Source organism: Triturus cristatus, chromosome 3_1 (genome assembly GCF_964204655.1).
Source record: "Triturus cristatus chromosome 3_1, aTriCri1.1, whole genome shotgun sequence".
Taxonomy (NCBI): Eukaryota; Metazoa; Chordata; class Amphibia; order Caudata; family Salamandridae; genus Triturus; species Triturus cristatus.
In genome coordinates, this window is record NC_140583.1 from 1052258590 (window position 1) to 1052279463 (window position 20874).

The window sequence follows — 20874 nt, forward strand, 5'->3', positions numbered from 1 at the left end:
CCAACAACCCTCCGCAGACAAAGCTGCTGGCTGTGCTGCACATGTTGGCCTCTGGGACCTTCCAACCAACAACTGCCAGAGTCGGAGGTTTCTCACAGCCAACCCTATCCAAGTTCCTCATACCTGTCTTGGATGTCATCATCAGCTTGGTACCCCAGTACCTTCACTTCCCACACACTGCGCACGAACAGCTGGAACCCAAGCAAGGCTTCTACGCCATAGCTGCCTTCCCGCACGTGTTGGGTGCAACTGACTGCACACATGTACTCCTCGTGCCCCCTGCTACCACTGCACACAATTACCGCAACAGGAAGCACACACATTCCATCAATGTACAGGCAATAGTGGACCACCGGGGACTCTTCACCAATGTCATCACCAACTACCCAGGCAGTGTGCATGATTCCTTCATCTTCCGACAGTCTATCACCAACCAGCACTTTGAGGCTGGCACCTATGGGAATGCATTGCTCCTTGGTAAGTACCAAATGAACACACCACACACCTCAACTCCACAATCATGCAACTCACAACTCTGGGAATGCACATGATACAAACTCACACACAACATGCCAAACAACATGCCCACCTACCAGACACGACAGCACAACTTACTGTGGTGACCTGGGCAAGCCATGTACACGAGCCATCAACGGCATGGCACCTCAGCCACACAATAGCAGAATGTGGCGAGAGGTGGGAACCATGCATGTACTAAGGAGGCAAGTGACCCATGAATGAGAATGTACACAATACCAAGTGTGGCGTGGATGTGCTGGCCAGACTGCAGTATGCAGACCACAGACATGCCTGTGTCAACATATACTGCTGGTGTTTGGAGTGTTAGTGAACAGTGGACACAACCATGTTACCCCAGGCAGTGGGGAAGAGCACGGAAAGTAGCTCATTACGTTCCCCCCTGTAAGTATGAGCGGAGTGGGCTGGCCCAGCGTACGCCAGGCCAGAGTAGGGGTTTGCATAAAAAGCCCTTAGCTCTGGGCGTGGTTCTCCTCAGGAATGGCCAATGTGTCTGCCAGGGTGGCGCCTCCCAGCCCGCCACGGGGCCAACACAGTGAGCAGAGGTGCCTGCGACCATGTGCGCCTTCTGTACCCCAGGCCACAGGTCCCCAGACCCGTCTTGGCCGCCCCTGCGCAACCAGGCCACACCGATCACCTTCCGACACTGCCGTATGTCAAAGAGGGCCCACCACGTGCCTGTGCAAGCTCCAAGCCTGGGGCCCGCGACCTTGGCAGCCTCTTCAGACCATCGCTGTCCTCCCCGAGACAGGCCCGCAGCACTCCTTTCTCATTGACGTACCCAACTAGCCTACACAGCGGTCAAGTAGGTCACACAATTGGAACTGAGTCTTGATTATACAATGGCCGAGTACACATATTAATGCAGAGTTTAAAAATCACTATACTCCCTTTGATGTGGTGCCACCAACTCTGTGCATAGCATTCCAACCACACTTGTCTGTGGGCCCTTGCTGACTACGCCTTTGGCCTACACTGCAGTCCAGCACCACGGGGTCACCTGTGTGCTGCCTACACTGCAGTCTAGCAGGCCTCACACCAATCCAATCCAGTCCGTACCAGGCAGGACACGGCATTGTCGCAGGCTGCACACCCGCTCAGCTCTGCTGCTTCTACCTCCGTCAACCACAAGTCATCTCCATATGCCATTTCAACGTCGTGTGTTAGAGTTCCAGGAGGAGCTTGCTAAACAGCGGTTTGCCAGTGCTGACTACTGCCGCTAGCCTACAGTGTGGTCAAGTAGGTCACACATTTGAAACTGAGTCTTGATTTCTGTATGGCAGAGTTCATATCATTGTATGCAAGGAGAGGAGTAAGAGGAAGACGTGGATCAGTCTGGAGGAAAAAAGGATTCTCATTACGGAGGTGATCAAACACTACCAACAACTGCGCTGGTGCCACTAACTCTGTGCATCGCAAGCCAACGACAGATGGCTGTGGGCCCATGCGGACCGCTGCCTCCGGTGTACACTGTGGTCAAATAGGTCAAACATTTGGATCTGAGCCTTGATTTATTTATGGCATAGTTTATATCATTGCACAAGCCTCATCGCAGACTGGATCCCCTTTCAGCCCTGGTGCCACTGACTCTGTGCCTCGAAAATCATGGACACTCTCTGGTTGAACTTTGGTGGCATCTGAGTCTATGGCCTGGGGGTTATCTCCATCATTATGTAGCTGATACTGACTTGGTGGTAAAAAGAAGTAAGTAGCATTTTACTCCTCCATTTGCCTGTTTCGGCTTGCTTCTGCCCTCTGCATCATGCCCTGGAAGGACACCTTCCACTGTCCCCCGAAACACTGCGTGACATTCACCTTCGACATCAACGAGGACCCGCTCAGCTCACGTGGCCCTACCTCAGTGTACCGCAAATCATCGGCCCGTGGTGGTGTGCCTCTGCCGGCCGCAGTGCATCCTGGGTCACTAACTGTGCAGCTCAAATAATGGACCCTGTCTGATTGACTATTAGATGACCTCTGTGTCAATGATCTGGGGCTCATCAACGCCATGTGTCTGTGGCCCTGCGCTGTCCACTGCCTCTGGCCTCAACTGCGGTCCACCAGGGCTCACACATAAAAATCGATTCCTGACCTTCCCGGGCCACCACTGCCAGGACCACCTCCATCCAACAACTGCCAGAGTCAAAAGAGTCTTAGAGCCAGACTATCCGAGTTGCTCATGCTGGAGTGGGGTTTTCTTAAAAAATTGTATACCCTTTCCATTTTGCATGTTTACATTAATAAGAATAATTAATTAATAGTAATTGTACTAATTGTTTGCTTTGTGAATTGACCAACATTACTAATATAAGAAATAAACGTGGGAATTGCAAGTGCATGGCCTAATTAATACGTAAACTAATTTTCGTATGCATATTAATTATACACAATTAGAAACTGCATGATTATATGTTGCTTTCGTGATGTATTCGTGATGTGTGCTTTATTAATGTGAATATAACCCGCATTAAGTGTTGCTTCTGCTAGATAAATACACACACATATGGGTAATAGTAAGGGGACTACATATTATTAGTCATTCTATGTATTGATTACGTTTTTGTGTTTCTTTGCTTAAGTTGACCATTTGGTGGCCACAAAATGGCTGACATCCCCATCAGATGAATTGACTTCATTTGTGAACGCCTCTGGGTGAAGTGCGCATGCGTCACCATCAGCAGCAGTGGCCTTTGGACGACCCTAACTCAACTGTGCCACACAAGGACACACCGGGCTACCAGCCAGCTGCTCTGAAAGAAACAATAAAAGATACATCTCCGAAGAGAATAATGAACTATATCTAAAGACACATTTTCCGTATGGGAAAGCTGTTGAACCATTTTAAACGGACCAATTAGATGCATTCAAAATATCGTTCATTACTTTGTGGAATGTAATTTTACTATAAAAATGGTAGAATAGAGAGGTTGATATGGCGAGACCCTTCAGAAGATTTTCGATTTCCTGACGTTATGCTGACGGAGAGGACGGTGACACTGCAGGACAGCTGTTTCCTAAGACTCTGACAGTATGAACTGATGACCAAGATTTTGACTTAGAGGACGACCTATTAGCCAGAATAGGTCAATATGATGGTCTATTGCTTGATTAAACCAGAGACTCAATTTTGATTATTTAGATAAAAATTTAAGATTCATTACAAGAACTGTGTTGGGTCGTTATTATGAGAAAAAATGTATTTGTGTAAATAATGTTATAGATTTTGTTATCACTCCAACCTGCAGCTAGCTGATCCATGGCCTATTCATGGGAGGAGTACTAAAAGGTGAAGTTTAGGCCTTTATAAATAGGGATATATGAGTACTTCCTTCCATTACAGCGAGTGGAACAATCGCCTCCTTGGAAACAGGTTATTAGAAGGATGAATGTTGGTGTTATGGGCCCCACCAGTGAATGTAGTGATTGTGTGTGATCTATGATCTGTGACGAAGTGAGGGATTTTGCATTCCGCGCTGCATCAGTTTTCTTGGTAGCAGAGATATGGTTAGTTACTGTTTTGGTTTAATTGATCATTGCTTGTAAATAGCTTATTGATTATTGATCGGTATTGATTTATGTACTAACACTATATGTTGAGTTACGTTGAGTTATATGTTGTTAGCACGGCTTCTGGGATGTAGGTAGTCGGAAGTTTGTAAACAGTTCCGTAGCAGAGCAGAGGTAAGCGCTGCTCTCGGGAAAGACGGAATTGTTGTTGCCCTGTAGGTACACAGGGGAAACGTGTGACAAGTGAAGTTGCACGGCGCATTGTCTGGGTTCGATTCGGCAGCATCGTTGTGTGTTGCCATTAGAAATATTCTCTGTGTGAGAGAAATGTGTATGATAGCGAAGGTTACCTGTGAAATTTTGGTCTTTAAGTACCAGGAAACCAATTGGCATACCGATAACGCTTATCACTGAAAAGGTAGCAGGTGTTCTCTGAGCTTGTTAGAAGGACAAAGCAGAGGGAAGCGCTGCTTTGTTAACGTGTGTCATAATTCTGTAGTAGGACAGACTGTTCACTGTTCTCGGGAAAGACAGGATTCTGTGCGTATGTACTACATTTTCTTGTGTGAAAGAGTGTGAATGTAAAGGCATTCGGGTTGATTGCGAAACTCTAGGTTTATTTCTCAGGAGCATCGGGTCTCCAACTATGTGTCTTAAATGCTAGAGAAACAATTAGTGAATGCTTGTTAGAAGGGTGAGGTAGAGGGATGTGCTACTTTATCAACGCAAGTAACGATTCCGTAGTAGGGCAGAGGTAAGCGCTGCTCTCGGGAAAGACGGAATTCTCGTGAGAGAGGTCTATTGCTATTCTTTGGTTAGCGAAGCGGACAATGGAGATGTTTTAGTGTTATAACTAATAGAAATGTAAAAAGTTGCAATAAGAGTTCACGGAGCGGACTTGTAAAGGAGGGGTAGACAGGAGCAGAGCTGCCGCAGCGGCTGCTGACGTCTGAACGACCGTGCTGGGTTTGGACAGTGGGTCAGAAGTGTGAAACGCCCCGGAATGGTGCGTTAGTGTAAAGCCGCGCTAGGATTGGAGAAGTACAGGGTGACGTAAACGCTCCCCATTGGTGCGTTAGTGTAAGTCCCGCTGGGATTAGAGGACTGTGACAGTGACGTAGATGCTCTTGATTGGTGCGTTAGCGTAAAGTCACGCTGTGAGTGGACAGAATAGCGGTACAGTTGCAAGAAGACTAGTGATACACAGAAACCAAGAAGATGTATTACCAGCCACCAGATAGGGAAAATAAATCCTGGTTTGGTAAATTTAAAAAGTGGTTCAAGAAAGATAAACAGGTCAAAACTAGGGAAGGACAGGTAATTCCTCCACTGAAAACTCCCGCAGCTTTAAGGATTGCGAAATATGGATATCATACTTGTATTTGGGTAGATAATTGGGTAAAATATACCAAGGACGATGGAGTCCTGGCATTTCCAGAACATGGTTCCTTTAATTTGGCTGTTTTAAGGAATCTACGCGAAAAGATGATGTACTTAGAACCAAGACCTAGACCAACGCAGTTTGAGGCATTGACAGAGTGGGAAGACGAAGTACATGAGCGAGAGAAGCAAAGAAATGGTAGAAGTTACAGATATCTGTTTGGCAGGTCATATGGGCATGAAACACATGATGATCGAATGAAAAGATGGAGGAATGCAAGTATGACAGAGGGTATGTTTCCCTGTAAGAGCGGTAGGAGAGAATGAAGGAAGAAAATGTGTGGAAAAAAGGAATAATGTGGAATCAAGAGGTTACGGAGCAAATGAATCAGAGGATGATGTGTTTTATAAAAATCCACCACCGTATCGACCAGAACCAGAAATGTTGACACCAAATGCCCCAATGAGAGAAACACTACGAATTATCAAGACTGAGACTATGTCACCAGATTTAGAAAAAAGAAACTTCACTAGAGAGGTAGAAAAGAAATCGGTGAATAGAATAGATAGTGAAAATTCAGCAGAATTGGCCAAAACAACTCTAGAATTAACAGAGAAAATAAGAGAATTAACCAAGAATCTAGAAGCTGTAACAGTTTCAGTGACTATAGGTCCTGTAATGCCCATTTTTGAGAAGCAAAAGGATAGTGAACATTGCTTAACGGTACCATACCGGAATAATAATTTGATTGAGAGTCCAGAACGGAGTCAAATTGAGAATCCATGGGGACCGACAATAAATATGTTTGAACCAAATTTTTCAAATAATCCCTTTATAAATCAGAATTATGCTGAAAGGAGTAGAACGACAGTAGAAACTTTGTTGGAACCCCAGAGAAATCCAGAACAGAGTAGCGAAGAAAAACCAGTAGGACCTTCTGTGGAAGAACTGAGTGAATGGTTAAGAGGGTTAAAGAAACAAGATAAAGAATAGATGTGGCTAAATTACGGATGGTATTGGAAGAATTAATTGTAGGGACTATTCCTGTAGAAAAATTGACAATTTATCAGGATGAGGAGCTGTTATTCCTATGCAAAAGTGTGACATGGAGAGCGAAGAATCTGCATGAAAGACTAGGAGAAGTTGCGAATGAAATGGGTATAGATATTGATAAGGTAAAAGACTTACAGAAACCCTATCGAGTTGATTTTACTGAGAAAGACATTGAAAATCTGAACACCACAGGACAGATAGGTCAGATTAAGGACATAATCATTTTATTGAGAAAATGGGGAGACGTGGAAAACGTAATGATGCCTCAGAAAGGACAGTTTCGGCATTCCCTGTTAGAGAAAGAAAAGGTAGTGACTGAATACCCTATGAGGGAGATCCCAGGAGGAGGATATGTATTCGTCCCATGGACAAGACAAGACATTTTGTCATTTACGAATGATTTCCCTCGACTACGCGAAAAGCCCGTCGAGTGGTACAGGCAGGTAGACAGATTTGTGAAATTGTCAAAAGTACTGTGAATAGATTTGAATAGTCTGTTCGATATAATAGTACCGGCAGATTTGTGGACAGAGTGCAAGCTGATGATCAACTGGCCAACTCAGGAGTATCCTAGGGATCCTAAGATAGGAGCTCCAGACCCTGAGGTAATGAAAAAGTATGAACAGGTTATGGTATTTTTGAAAAACAAAGTGCCCCTAAAGAGACAGATTGGGTAAAAATTGATCGAACACATCAGGAAGGTAAAGAATCAGTACATGCATACTATGAGAGACTAATACAAGCCTTTAAGCAGTTTAGTGGAGATGAGAACCTGAGTGATAAGGATTTGAGTCATTTCGTATACAGATTTGTATATGGTTTACGCCCAGAAATTGGTGACATGATAAAACAGCATACGGTTGATTGGCAGAATAAGAAAATAGATGAAGTATTGAGACATGCTAAATATTTCAGTGACGAAATTGAGGCCAAACAGTGAAAATTAAAAGAAAAGCCAATTTGGGCACAAGTAAAGGTAGCTGAAAGGCAGGAAGCTCAGCTGGTCGAACAAGCAAATAACCCAGGAACTAGACCGAGATTTTGCCCAGGAAAAGGGAAAGGTAATTTAGAAGAAGCTAAAAAGAAGTTCCCATGCCATAATTGCGGTAGGTTGGGGCATTGGAAATCCGAGTGTAAATACCCTCCAAGTACTAATAATGAAAATGCATCATTGAATCCGCAGGTGCAGAATGAGGTGAGTGGTCAACTGCAGCAACAGCAGCAGGTGGTTACCTCAAAGAATCAGGTGCCAAAACCACCTTTCCCGCAGAGCAGAAACACTCAGAAGTATAGTAATGAATCGGGATTCTACAATGAAGAACAGGTAAATAAACCACCACGCGCTCGCGCTGTTTCACAGTATTGGCTGCAACGCGATGAGAGTGACTCAGAGGAAAGCTATTGACGGTGCCGAAAGGAGGAAGAAGAGTGCGCACTTGGCGCAACTCTAGAAGTAGACCAGACAGGACCATTTGTAGAGGGGAAGGTTAATGATGAAAATATTACTTTCCTAGTGGGCACTGGTGCTACTCGATCAACTGTTAGATCAGCTGATGTTAAGAATATTACTCTTTCGAATGAAACAATCCAAGTGGTTGGTGTGTCCAACAGACAGATAAAGAAGTTTTTGACAGAACCAGTGAAAGTTAGTATAGGGAAATTTTCAGAGATGCACCGTTTTGTTGTGTGCGACACCAGTCCAGTGAATTTATTAGGTAGGGACCTGTTGTGCAAAATGAATTGCACAATATTCTGTACTCCAGATGGAATAGCTTTTGAAACCCCAGATGAGGATGTGCTGAATAAAATGACCATAGCTAACAGAGAAAATGAGGTTACTGAGACGTATGCAATATTCAACCCTGATGAACTACCTGAAGAACTAAAGCAGTCAGTGAAGGCAGAAGTGTGGGATTTTACTGGAGAAGATGTAGGGTTAATGAGAAATGTAGATCCAGTCAAAATAACTGTGAAGGAAGGAATAAGCTATCCAAATGTCCCTCAGTACAGATTGACACCTGAGATAATTGAAGGAGTTACCCCAATAATTGAGAAAATGATTAAGCAAGGAATTCTACGAGAAATAATGAGTAGTCCGTGTAATTCACCGATAATGGGACTGAAAAAGCCTAATGGGAAATTCAGGATAGTGCAAGATTTGAGAAAAGTAAACAAAATTGTGGTATCATGCTGTCCCATTGTGCCAAACCCATCAGTAATTCTGTACCCGATTCCCCATGATGCGGAATGGTATACAGTAATTGATCTATGCCATGCTTTCTTTTCTATTCCATGGCACCATGACAGTCAGCAAATTTTGGCATTTCGTTTTGGAGAGCGGATTTTGGCATGGTGCCGAATCCCACAGGGGTATACAGAGAGCCCCTCAATATTCAATCAATTGTTGAAGAAATCTTTGGAAAGTCTGCAAATGCCTGAAAGTTCAGTACTAGTGAAATATATCGACGGCCTTTTGGTGGCGTCGAAAACACGTGAAGCTTGCGAGGTAGACACAATAGCACTACTAAATCATTTGGCAGACGGAGGGGTGAAAGTGCCACCAGCAAAATTGCAGTATTGTAAGAAAGAAGTACAGTATTTGGGACATAAAATTGAGAAAGGACTGAGAAAAATAACAATAGACAGAATCAGAATTATAAAAGGAATGAGAGCCCCCATGACCCAAAGAGAGGTGAGAATGTTTCTGGGAATGGTGGGGTACTGCCGTCAGTGGATTAGCAATTTTTCCCTGATTGCAAAACCCTTGGTACGACTAACAAGGAGTGATGTAAAAGATCCCCTTGAATTGAACAAGGAAGAATTGGCAGCATTCAAACGATTGAAAGAAGGTTTGTGCGAAGCCCCAGCACTAGGCATGCCTGACTATGAGAAAGAGTTTGAGTTGTATAGCAGTGAGAGAAATGGATGTGCACTCTCTGTGTTAATCCAGAAGCATGGAAGGTTGAGAAGACCAATTGCATATTTTTCATCAATGCTTGACCCAGTGGCTGCAGCTTTACCTGGGTGTCTGATAGCAGTGGCTGCAACATGTCGAAGTTTGGAGCAGAGTGAAGGTATTGTGATGGGATATCCGTTGAAAGTGTTTGTACCTCATGATGTGGCGATTCTCTTGACAAGGAGTCGTACTCAGTATATGACACATAGTCGGCTGACTAAGTATGAGAAGGTCATATTAGGTGCAACAAATGTGAGCCTTGCGAGATGTGTGAATGTGAATCCTGCAACTTTGTTACCTGATGCTGAGAATGTGGAAGTGAGAGATGAAGTAGATCATGATTGTTTGGACGTGCTTGAGTACTGCACAAAGCCACGACCATATATAAAAGATGTACCTTTGCCAGAAAGTGATTTTGTGTTGTTTGTTGATGGGTCATGTTTGAGAACAGATGAAGGAGTGCTAAGCGCAGCATATGCAGTACGCACGGTTGCAGCAGTGATGGAAGCATCTTATTTGAAAGGAGTGAGGTCAGCCCAAATAGCTGAGCTCGTTGCTTTGACCAAAGCATGCAAAATTGGGAAAAGTGTGAGAGTGACTGTAATAACTGACAGCCAGTATGGCTTCTGGGTTGTCCATGATTTCGGCCAGCTTTGGCTACAAAGAGGTTTCCTGACCTCAAGTGGAACCCCTATTAAGAATGCTGAAGTGGTTGGAAAGTTGATTGAGGCGATACAGCTGCCTAAACAATTGGCTGTGGTAAAATGTGCTGCCCATAGTCAAGGTAGTGATTACATCACTACTGGAAACAGGTATGCAAATGATATGGCACAGTATTGTGCACGGAACCAGAATTCGGTCAATCGGGCCAAGGAAAGAGAAATGTCTTCTTGCTCAGTAATGTTTACTAACACTGTGGGAACTTGGGAAGAAGTGAGGCAATTGCTGGAAGAGTCAGGAGATGAGGAGATGAAACAGTGGATAAAAGCAGGGTGTGCACCAAGAGAAAAGGACCGTGTGTGGGTCTCTCGAGATGGAAGACCAGTGATGCCTGATAGCATGATGTCTACCATGGCACGGATGTATCATGGCCAGAGACACATAGGGAGAGACGCCATGATTAGGTCTTTTAAGCAGACCTGGTACAATCCAACATTCTGACTTGTAGCAGAAAGCCTATGTCAGAGATGCCTAATATGTCAGCAATACAATCCTGGGAGAAAGACAGTAGTGAGTCTAGGAACCATAGGCCGAGAAGGAGGACCTTTTACCAGAATGCAGGTTGACTTCATTGAAATGCCTCCATGTAACAGACTGAGGTATGTTCTGGTTGTAGTCTGCCTATTTTCCAGGTGGGTGGAAGCCTTCCCAACAAGAAGAAATGACGGGATGACAATGGCTAAGCTACTTTTGAGAGAATTCATCCCCAGGTTTGGGTTCCCAGTGACTCTTGAATCAGACAGAGGAGGACATTTTCATAACGAGATTGTAAAATCTTCTGGTGTGGTTGAACAGATGAATAGTACAATCAAAAACAGAATTGGGAAAATGTGTTTAGCCACTGGTATGAAATGGCCTGATGTCTTGCCTCTAGTTTTAATGACAATTCGAGCAATACCAGATAGAACCACAGGGTTAAGTCCTCATGAAATAGTCATGGGACGAGCAATGAGGCATGTGTACACTCCAGTCAACAAGCTGATGACAATAACTGATGACATGGTGTTGGCATACTGTAAAGGCCTGGATGACGCAGTTCATTCTGTGTTTCATCAGGTTGGAGCGGATGCCGCCACTCTTGAAAGGAAGCCAGCCCATGATCTGAGCCCAGGAGACTGGGTAAGGATAAAAGTCCACAGAAGAAGAAATTGTTTGGTTCCAAGGTGGGGAAAACCAAGACAAGTCATTCTGACCACAACAACAGCTGTGAAGTGTGCTGGAGTGAAAAACTGGATCCATGCCAGCCATACTTTAAGGATACCAAATCCAGTTGACAGCAAAGGAAAAGAGTACTATGACGAATCAGAGTCAAGTACTGAATCAGATAACGAAGAGTCAAAAACACAAGAAAATCCTGAAAGGGGGGAAAAAGAACTTGATCAAATATTAGTCCCCAGACTGATGCAGATTTCTGATATCAGTTCAGATTCTGAAGACGAACAAGGGAGACAAGGTCCCAGAAAAGAAGACAGTAAGAAAAAAGGAAAAGACAACGAAAAAGCAGTAAAAGAAATTCGAGAGAAGGAAGTTTCAGATGAAAGACCAAGAGAAATTCCACCTGAAATAATAGATCAAAGTGAAAAAGGGACAAGTACAGAGAGAGAGGGACAGATTGCGGAAGACCCCCGAGGAGGTGTAGGGAACTGCAACATCCAGCTAGGGGAAGGGACAAGTAGCCAGCAGGAAGATTGCGTGTCGGAGACCCGAGGAGGGACAGAAGTAGGGAAAACAGTGGTGAAAAAAGAAGTTGTTGAAAAGAAAAAGCAAGTTGAAACAGAATCTGAAGAGAGTGAAAATGAGATACCAGAAGGTCGAGTTCTAAGAAAAAGGGCTTGGAGAGAAGAAAAGAATACAGAAAAGAGTAAAAAAGGACGAAGTGTGGCCAAACAAAATAAAAAGATTGAGATATCGGCTGACACGAGTGAAATCACCAAGGGCAGATCAGGTGAATGAAGTGACAAGCCAAGAAAAATCAAAAGAAGAAGAGACTAATCAAGATAAGGAAGAGGGAAAAAGAACAAGGAAACCTAACCAGAAGTATAAGTCACCGGAATGGACGTACGTGGCTCTGCCTGAAACGGAAGAAGAGGCAGATAGTCAAGGAAATCCAGAGGAGGCTGTACTGAAAGTGGTTGAAAAAGAGAAAGAAGCAGGAATCCTGAGAGTTATCTTATCCGACACCGGAGAAGAAGAAACGGAAGATCAGGAAATTCTGTTTTTGGATGAACAGAAAGAAGTGAAAAACGATGAAATGCCAAACTGAGAAAATCACTGATGAAGAAATAACAGTTGAATCAAACGATATATACTGGTAGAACTAAGTAGGGCCTTAGAGGCCTAAGATTAGAGAACTAGTTGCGAAACAAAAGAGGCTAAGTCAAAAGACACAGTCCAAATTAACAAAGATGGCTAATATAGATAGTAGCAAAAGTAGAGGTACATTCATGAAGAGATGGTGTAAAATGTGTTGTTGTTGTACAGGATTATTAATGCTTCTTTGGAGCATACTTGCTCTTTTGATTTCTTTTAAGGTCACTATAGATACATTAGAAGGACACACTGACAACATTACTAACATTAAGAAGATTGAAAAAGTAGTTCCAACTAGAATAGATAATAATTATTTATATAAAGATAAGTCTATTAATGATTTTTCAAATAATGTGTTTTCAAAGTTATTGTATAAATATGTAAAGACCATGGACGTAAGGGACTGCTACGTATGCATGCAGTTACCTGCATCTGTGTCAGAGGGAGTGACTTATCATCACCTTCCAGCAACGTATGGAATAGCGTGTAGTGTGATAGCTAGTTTATTTTACGAGACAGGTAAATTAGAATATTATTTTTCAGATGCAGATAACATTTTTGCGCAGTACCTGCTAATAACAAACTAAACAAAGTAAAACCTGCTAAGGTATTAGGTGAATTTTTCTTAGAAACTAAGGAGCTAACATTAGAGTATATATTTAAAAATAATTTGACATGCAGTTTGAAGAAAGAAGAAAAGACATTCCTAGACATGGTCGAGGAAAGGAGATTAAAAATGCGAAGAAAGGCATCTGAAGGAAAAGGGGAGAAAACAGTCTGGGATGTAGAAATGGAAAAACATATGAAAGGAGAGTCTAATCCAACTTTGGCTTTAGATTGGCCTCGGAAAGGGAAACTGTGTATAAGAAGGAATCAAACAGCGTATGACAATCATTTCCTAGGGAATAGTGAGTGCCATGATACACACCGAATCATGTGTGGATGGGGATTTAAAGGTGGAAGAGATCCAGTTTTCCCTGGACTTTATTTTATCTGTGGGAACAGGGCATATTATCGTTTGTCAGACCATTGGTATGGCACATGTTACGTAGGCCTGGTTTTTCCAAAAATCTTTCACATGGACAGAGGTAAAGATGGTGTACATAGGTTAGGTAATAATTTAGTACGCAGTAAAAGAGAATCTTGGGCAAAAATTGTAGGTGCCATTTTTGGAGCATTGATACCAGCAGTGGGAATATCTCTGAATGCGAACAATATTAGGAAATTATCAACAGTAGTGGATCGCTTGTCAACAAGCACCGCTGGAGGATTCTTATTGGTTAATACTGAAATGGTTGCCATGCGTGCTATGGTAATGCAAAATCGACTTGCCCTTGATATCTTATTGGCAAAAGAGGGTGGAGTCTGTGGAATGCTGAAAGTTCAACATTGTTGCACTTACATTCCAGACGAAAGTAAAGATCTGAAAGTTTACATTAAAAATATTACTGAATTGCATGACGAAATTGTACCACTGGAGGTTGAAGGTGTTTGGGAAAGAATTGGAAAGAAAATTGCTGCTATTAAAAATTTCTTAGTGAAAATAGGTAGTACATTTATAGGTAAAATATTATTTCCATTAACATGTGTGATTTTCGTGTTATTAATATTAAGATTAGGATGTATGTGTTGTAAAGACAAGAAAACAAAGAATAATATAAAAAGAGAAAAATTAAAAAGAAAAAAGGATCCAGAAAGAGACTTAACAGAGATAACTTTAGAAGAATGGAAATAAAGTTTGTATAAAAAGGCAAAAAGAGATGAAGAAGAAACTGAATTATAATTAAGAGCAAGAATACATTTCAATTTTCCGTAAAAGGGTGAAAAAATTGTTGTGGTGGTGATAAAATCACCAAAGGGGGGATTGCTGGAGTGGGGGTTCTTTAAAAATTCTATACCCTCTCCATTTTGCATGTTTACATTAATAAGAATAATTAATTGATAGTAATTGTACTAATTGTTTGCTGTGTGAATTGACCAACATTACTAATATAAGAAATACACGTGGGAATTGTCAGTGCATGGCCTAATTATTACGCAAACTAATTTTCGTATGCATATTAATTATAGACAATTAGAAACTGCATGATTATATGTTGCTTTCGTGATGTATTCGTGATGTGTGCTTTATTAATGTGAATATAACCCGCATTAAGTGTTGCTTCCGCTAGATAAATACACACACATATGGGTAATAGTAAGGGGATTACATTTTATTAGTAATTTCTATGTATTAATTACGTTTATTTGTTTCTTTGCTTAAGTTGACCGTTTGGTGGCCACAAAATGGCTGACATCCCCATCAGATGAATTGACTTCATTTGTGAACGTCTCTGGGTGAAGTGCGCATGCGTCACCATCAGCAGCAGTGGCCTTTGGACGACCCTAACTCAACTGTGCCACACAAGGACACACCGGGCTACCAGCCAGCTGCTCTGAAAGAAACAATAAAAGATACATCTCCGAAGAAAATAATGAACTATATCTAAAGACACATTTTCCGTATGGGAAAGCTGTTGAACCATTTTAAACGGACCAATTAGTTGCATTCAAAATATCGTTCGTTACTTTGTGGAATGTAATTTTACTATGAAAATGGTAGAATAGAGAGGTTGATATGGCGAGACCCTTCAGAAGATTTTCGATTTCCTGACGTTATGCTGACGGAGAGGACGGTGACACTGCAGGACAGCTATTTCCTAAGACTCTGACAGTATGAACTGATGACCAAGATTTTGACTTAGAGGACGACCTATTAGCCAGAATAGGTCAATATGATGGTCTATTGCTTGATTAAACCAGAGACTCAATTTTGATTATTTAGATAAAAATGTAAGATTCATTACAAGAACTGTGTTGGGTCGTTATTATGAGAAAAAATGTATTTGTGTAAATAATGTTATAGATTTTGTTATCACTCCAACCTGCAGCTAGCTGATCCATGGCCTATTCATGGGAGGAGTACTAAAAGGTGAAGTTTAGGCCTTTATAAATAGGGATATATGAGTACTTCCTTCCATTACAGCGAGTGGAACAATCGCCTCCTTGGAAACAGGTTATTAGAAGGATGAATGTTGGTGTTATGGGCCCCACCAGCGAATGTAGTGATTGTGTGTGATCTATGATCTGTGACGAAGGGAGGGATTTTGCATTCCACGCTGCATCACTCACACATGTCTTGGATGCCATCATCAGCTTGGTACCCTGCTCAGCTCCTCAGGTGCCACCAACTCAGTGCACCACAACTCATGGACACTTTTCAATCGATCTTTTTTGATGCGGACAGCTCACGCAACAATGTCACCTCAGGCAGTGTGGAAGACCTGGGACGATAATGGGGAAGATTTGGCCGGTGTGGGGTCGGGTGAAGGCACAGACAATGGTAGGGCAGGAGGCAACAACGAGAAGGCAGCAATGGAGGTGGTAGTCCAGCTACACACCAGGATCTATGAATGAGGTAAGTGCTGTGGACTGCGGACACAACTATGTCACCACAGGCAGTGGAGAAGAACTGGGACGAAGATAGGCAAGATGTGGCAGATGTAACACACCCTACTGTAGCTGCAGCAGAAATATCCCGAAGGGACACAACGTTGGACAATTTCTTCACATGAGCACAATCAGCTCTGGTGCCCCTACCTCAGTGCACTGCGACTCGCTGACCCTTCTAATTGAATATTGGGTGACCTCTGTACTTGCTCCGGCTACCAACATGATGCTTCACAGTTGTTTGTGTTATGTTGGTGTTTTCTATTTCCGCTTTAATGGTGAACACTGTTCAGGTTGTTGCCAGCACCAACCACTCCCTGAGGTCTGACTCACACTCACCCCACACCCATCCAGCAAAGACGTCACTAGTCAGGTGACCCTGGTAATAAAGAGTGGCCGGGCGCACGTGCCCATAGCCAGTTCAACTGACTATCAAAGTGTGTCCTTGTGCTCATTACGTATGCATGATGGCCCCGGGTCCTACCACATTACATTGTGCATTGTACAGCGGACGCAACCATGTCACCCCAGGCAGTGGGTAAGACCTTGTACATGTAGCTCTGTCATCCACCCCTTCATATGTAAGAGGAGTGGACTGGGCCGACGTATGCAAGTCCAGCTTAGGGGTGTGAATGATTGTCCCGGGGCTCAGGGTGTGGTTCAGTACTTGAAATGTGCAAATGCGTGTGGGTATGTCGCAGTGTGTGTGTCCATTGGTGAGTGTAAGTGGTCCCTGATGGGAATTAGACACCCACGTATGTAATCGAGTTCGGCTGCCATGAGTTTGAACCCCACCCGCACCTGTTTAGCCACCTCCTTCTGGCAGACTAACACCTGGCCGTGGAATGCGATGTGTGCTTCTGTGAGGTGCTGGGAGCCATCTGTGGGGGAGTGTGCTTCCTGCTGTGTGGTCTGTGCAGGGGGTGGGGTCTCCTGGATGCAGCTGGGCTGCCCTGCTCCTGGAGGTGGGTTGCCTAAGATGTCCATGAGCTGTTGTAGGGCGTCGGTGTCGAAGGTGTGGAGGTCCTCTTCATCATCACTGATGAGTTGTCTAGTCTGCTCTGCAGGAGGTGTTGATTGTCCCTCTGCTATGTGAAGGGGAGATGCATTGTGTTGACATGTATGTTGACGCATTGTTCATGTTCACCTCGGGACTGCTTGACAATGTACATTGTGACTGTTTGGGAGGAGCTGAGTATTTGATGTGGGACAGTGGACATTTGAACTACATCATAGATGTGAGGTTGTACACGTACTTTTTCATCTCACAGTTTCCTGCTATGCCAGATGTGATTGGCCAGTTTACACACACAGGCGGAATTGTGTTCTCTGTTCTGTCAAGGGGGTGTTGCACTTTGTACCACATTGTCGTCAAAGTTGATTTGCTGTTATTGCTATGTGTGTGTGCTGCATTGTGGGTGAGTCGCCCCTGCTGCTCAGATTTGGCTGCCCCTTATCCCTTTCAGGCAGTGTGCCTTTGACTTCTAGGCATCGACAGTGCTGGTATGTTTAAGACTTGGGTATATTGGGCTCTTGGTCGAGTTGTGACTTTTGGGCATGGTTTGTCCGCAGATGTTGTGTTGCTCCAGGGGTGGTTTGTGCACATGGATGTGTCGGAGTGTGGGCTGCTCCTTTCCGGATGTGGTCCACACTCAGCCACCTCAGTGTTGTGGCGTGCACAATGTCATGATGATTGAGCTGCAGCCATGCTAATCGTCGTGTAGTGTCACTTGCATTGTCGGTGTGGCTCACAAATACGATTCTTTGCTGGGTTTTTCATGTGTGCATGTGTTGGTTGTGATATTGGTGATGTGTGGGGTGGGACCCCTTTGGGCACATTGTGGACGGGGACCTACTTGGTGTTTGTATGTGTGCTGCAGTGTGCCATGGGTGTCAGGGACATGATCCAGAGTCATTGTGGATGTGCAGTGTGCTCTGCTTAATTGTGCATGTGTGCCATTGTGCCTATCTCCCCCCCGTCCCCCCTTCCCCCCAGTCCCTGGTCGGTACTCACCCTGTTGATGTTGTGTCAGGTCATATTGAGCAGTGTCCGGTGCCACAACTCCTGGCACCGTATCCTGGCTGCTGACTGTGGCCACCATTTTCTCCATGTCATCCAGCTCCTGGTGTGCCGCTGGACCCCCACCTCCAATCTGCGTTGCTGCTTTCATGTTGGCATCGAGTTTCTTCTTCAGCATTCACATGGTCAAAGATACTCTGACATATTTGCGTCTTTGTTGCCTATGACACATTGGCTGTGACGAACAGTTGTTGGGAGTGTTCTGTCACCTCCGTGACGATGATCCTGTTTTCATGCGGACTGAACCGTGTCTTCCTCTTTCTCTTCTCCTTGGCCTACCCAGACCCCGAGGTTCCTTGCTGGTCATCTGTGGGTTTTTTGGGGTTCGCGTTGTTCTCTGCACTCGGTCCGGGTGCATCCATGGTGCTACGCAGTTTATTTTTTTGGCATTTTTTTTTGTTTCATTTTTATGGTGCATTTTCCCGCATGACGTGTGGGAATTGCAGGCCTGTCGTTGGTTATCGCTAGTTTTTGTAGTGCAATTGGCCACATTGTAACTTTTTCCGCATTCATGTTTCACATTTTTTATGCGCCGAGTTAGTTTTAACGCGGTCATTTGGCGCGTTATCGTGAGACTATCGCATGGTGCCGCCGGGTTGAGAATACAATGTTAACACAGCGTTATTTTCTCACGATAGACTGCGATGTGCAAAGTTGTGTTAAGTAAATTTTGCGATAGTTATCACACGTTCTTGAGAATATCCTCCTATGTGTTTAAAGAGCAGGGTGTGCACATTCAAAAAATGCAAATCTTGTTAATTACTCAGACAAAACTATGGGTAGTTTATCAGTGTTTTACATTCTTATACTGCAGGTTAAGTAGGTGATATATTGCTTCTGACTGCCTTTAATCGATTTGTGTACGATAAGGTGCATGTCAGAAAAAAAAACCTGAAACACTTTATCTGTGGAATTTGCATAATTAAAATTACGACCGTTCCCATTGGCTAATAGTGCCTGCGGTGCATACAATGTATAGGTGAATGAATACACCTAGCCTTACTGGTATAACAGTATCCATTGCCTACACATTGATGCTTCAGTACAAGAACAATTGTTTTGGCCATGCCCCTGGGGACTTACTTGTCTTCTTCGTGACAGACAAATGCATATGTAACTTCTGAGTGCATACAGTATGTAGCACATATAGCAGTTCTTGAAAACTAGTTCTTTTCGTGTGACTGCCTACTACTAGCAGTAGCATTTACCCAATGTGAGGGGCCAATTACATCTGTGATTGAGTCCTTTTTAGCAGGGATAGCGATGTTTATGGTTGAAAAGCCCACGATTCTTCTTTATTATTGCATATTTGGGCATTATCTCAAAGCTGTGATGTAGTGCCTGGTGTCATAACTTTGGTTAGTGAAGATGGGAAACTCAGCCATGTAAGGCTATTATGAAGTCTTAGCAGTCTCACTATGCCAACCTCACAGAAAATGTAACTCTGGAAGTTCTGTGTTATGCATGACAAGACAGTCGTAGTTCTATTTAGTCGATGATTTAACAGTAGCTCAAAAATAGTTGTTTCAACATGTGTTCAGAACTTCTTCCAGTAGAATATGTCATCAACTGGGTTTACTGACAGCCAGTTTCATGTATGCTTTCCCTTTGTGCTGACTCTATGGGACATATGTACAAGGGGATTGCGCCACCAGAACATCACTTTTACTGACGTTCCGGTGGCGCAATCCCTTGCTCCATATTTACGAAGTGACGTTAAGCCCCTTTTTGTGGCTCAACACTGCTCGTAAATATGGCACCCTTTCACACAGGTTTCTGCATGAAAGGGGCGTGCAATGGGTGTTGCTTTGGGCGTTCCACCGCAACATCCATTGCTTTCTGGCGCTGCCCCAGATTTGCAAGTATCTGTAAATCTGAGGCAGCGCCCAAACTGCAAAAGCAGGCATTAGATTGGCGCAACGAGGATAAATATTTTTATTTCTCCTCGCTTTTTCTTTTTCTCTGTGTGCTGCATTCTGCACCACACATAGACAAAGCAAAACTCCAATAATGCTTGTTTTTGTGCAAGAAGGTGTACCTTCATGCACAAAAACCATCTTTAAATAATGGTGATTTGCTACTTCTATTTGTGCTGAATGCAGCACACATACAATCAGCAAATATCCATTATTGATTGTTAATGTGCTGGAAGGGACACCTTCCTGCACATAAAGAATCATCCCTGCAATGTAGGCACTCTTGCACTGTGGCGCATGGGTGTCTGCGTTGATGATAGGCACCTATTTGTAGTGCCAGCACTAGGGAAAACTCAGGGGTGCGTCATATTCTTGTAAATTTGGGGCATCCCTGTGTTTTGGAAATGGCGCACTGCAGAGCTGCAAAATATGCCGTTGCGCTGCACCATTTCCTTGTACATATGCCCCCATATCTTTGCAAACCACAGAGACCATAACAGAAAATTTGCGCTAGGAAAAAAAAAGTTGGGATGTATAGAAATTATAACTGGTAACCTTGTTATATGTTCCAATATGGACACTGAGGAGTTCTGGTGTCACAAATCATGAGGTAGCGATTTTTTGAGAATCGCTATTTGAGAATTGCAAAACTGGATGTATTTAAAAAATTGCAAAACTTTTGCGATTTCTTAAAATTCCTTAATTGCGATTAGCAAATTGCGAAATCGCAATTAAGGAATACCTTTCCATTCATTCCTATGGGCCAGGAGGCCCATAGCAATGAATGGGAAGTCCTTCTCAATTTGCAATTCGCTATTTGCTAATCGCAAATTGAGAATAATTTCAAAGGTGCAAGGGTGTCATGATGACACCCTGATGCACCCCTGAAATCAGCATCTGTGCACATATGGCGCACATACATGCC

At 43.5% G+C, this 20874-nt stretch overlaps 1 protein-coding gene across 1 annotated transcript in view; it reads right to left on the bottom strand.

Moving 5' to 3' along the window:
• The window catches only part of POU2AF2 (POU class 2 homeobox associating factor 2), a 304443-nt gene that overhangs the window by 56242 nt on the left and 227327 nt on the right, over positions 1-20874 (bottom strand). The gene's annotated exons all lie outside the window — the stretch shown is intronic.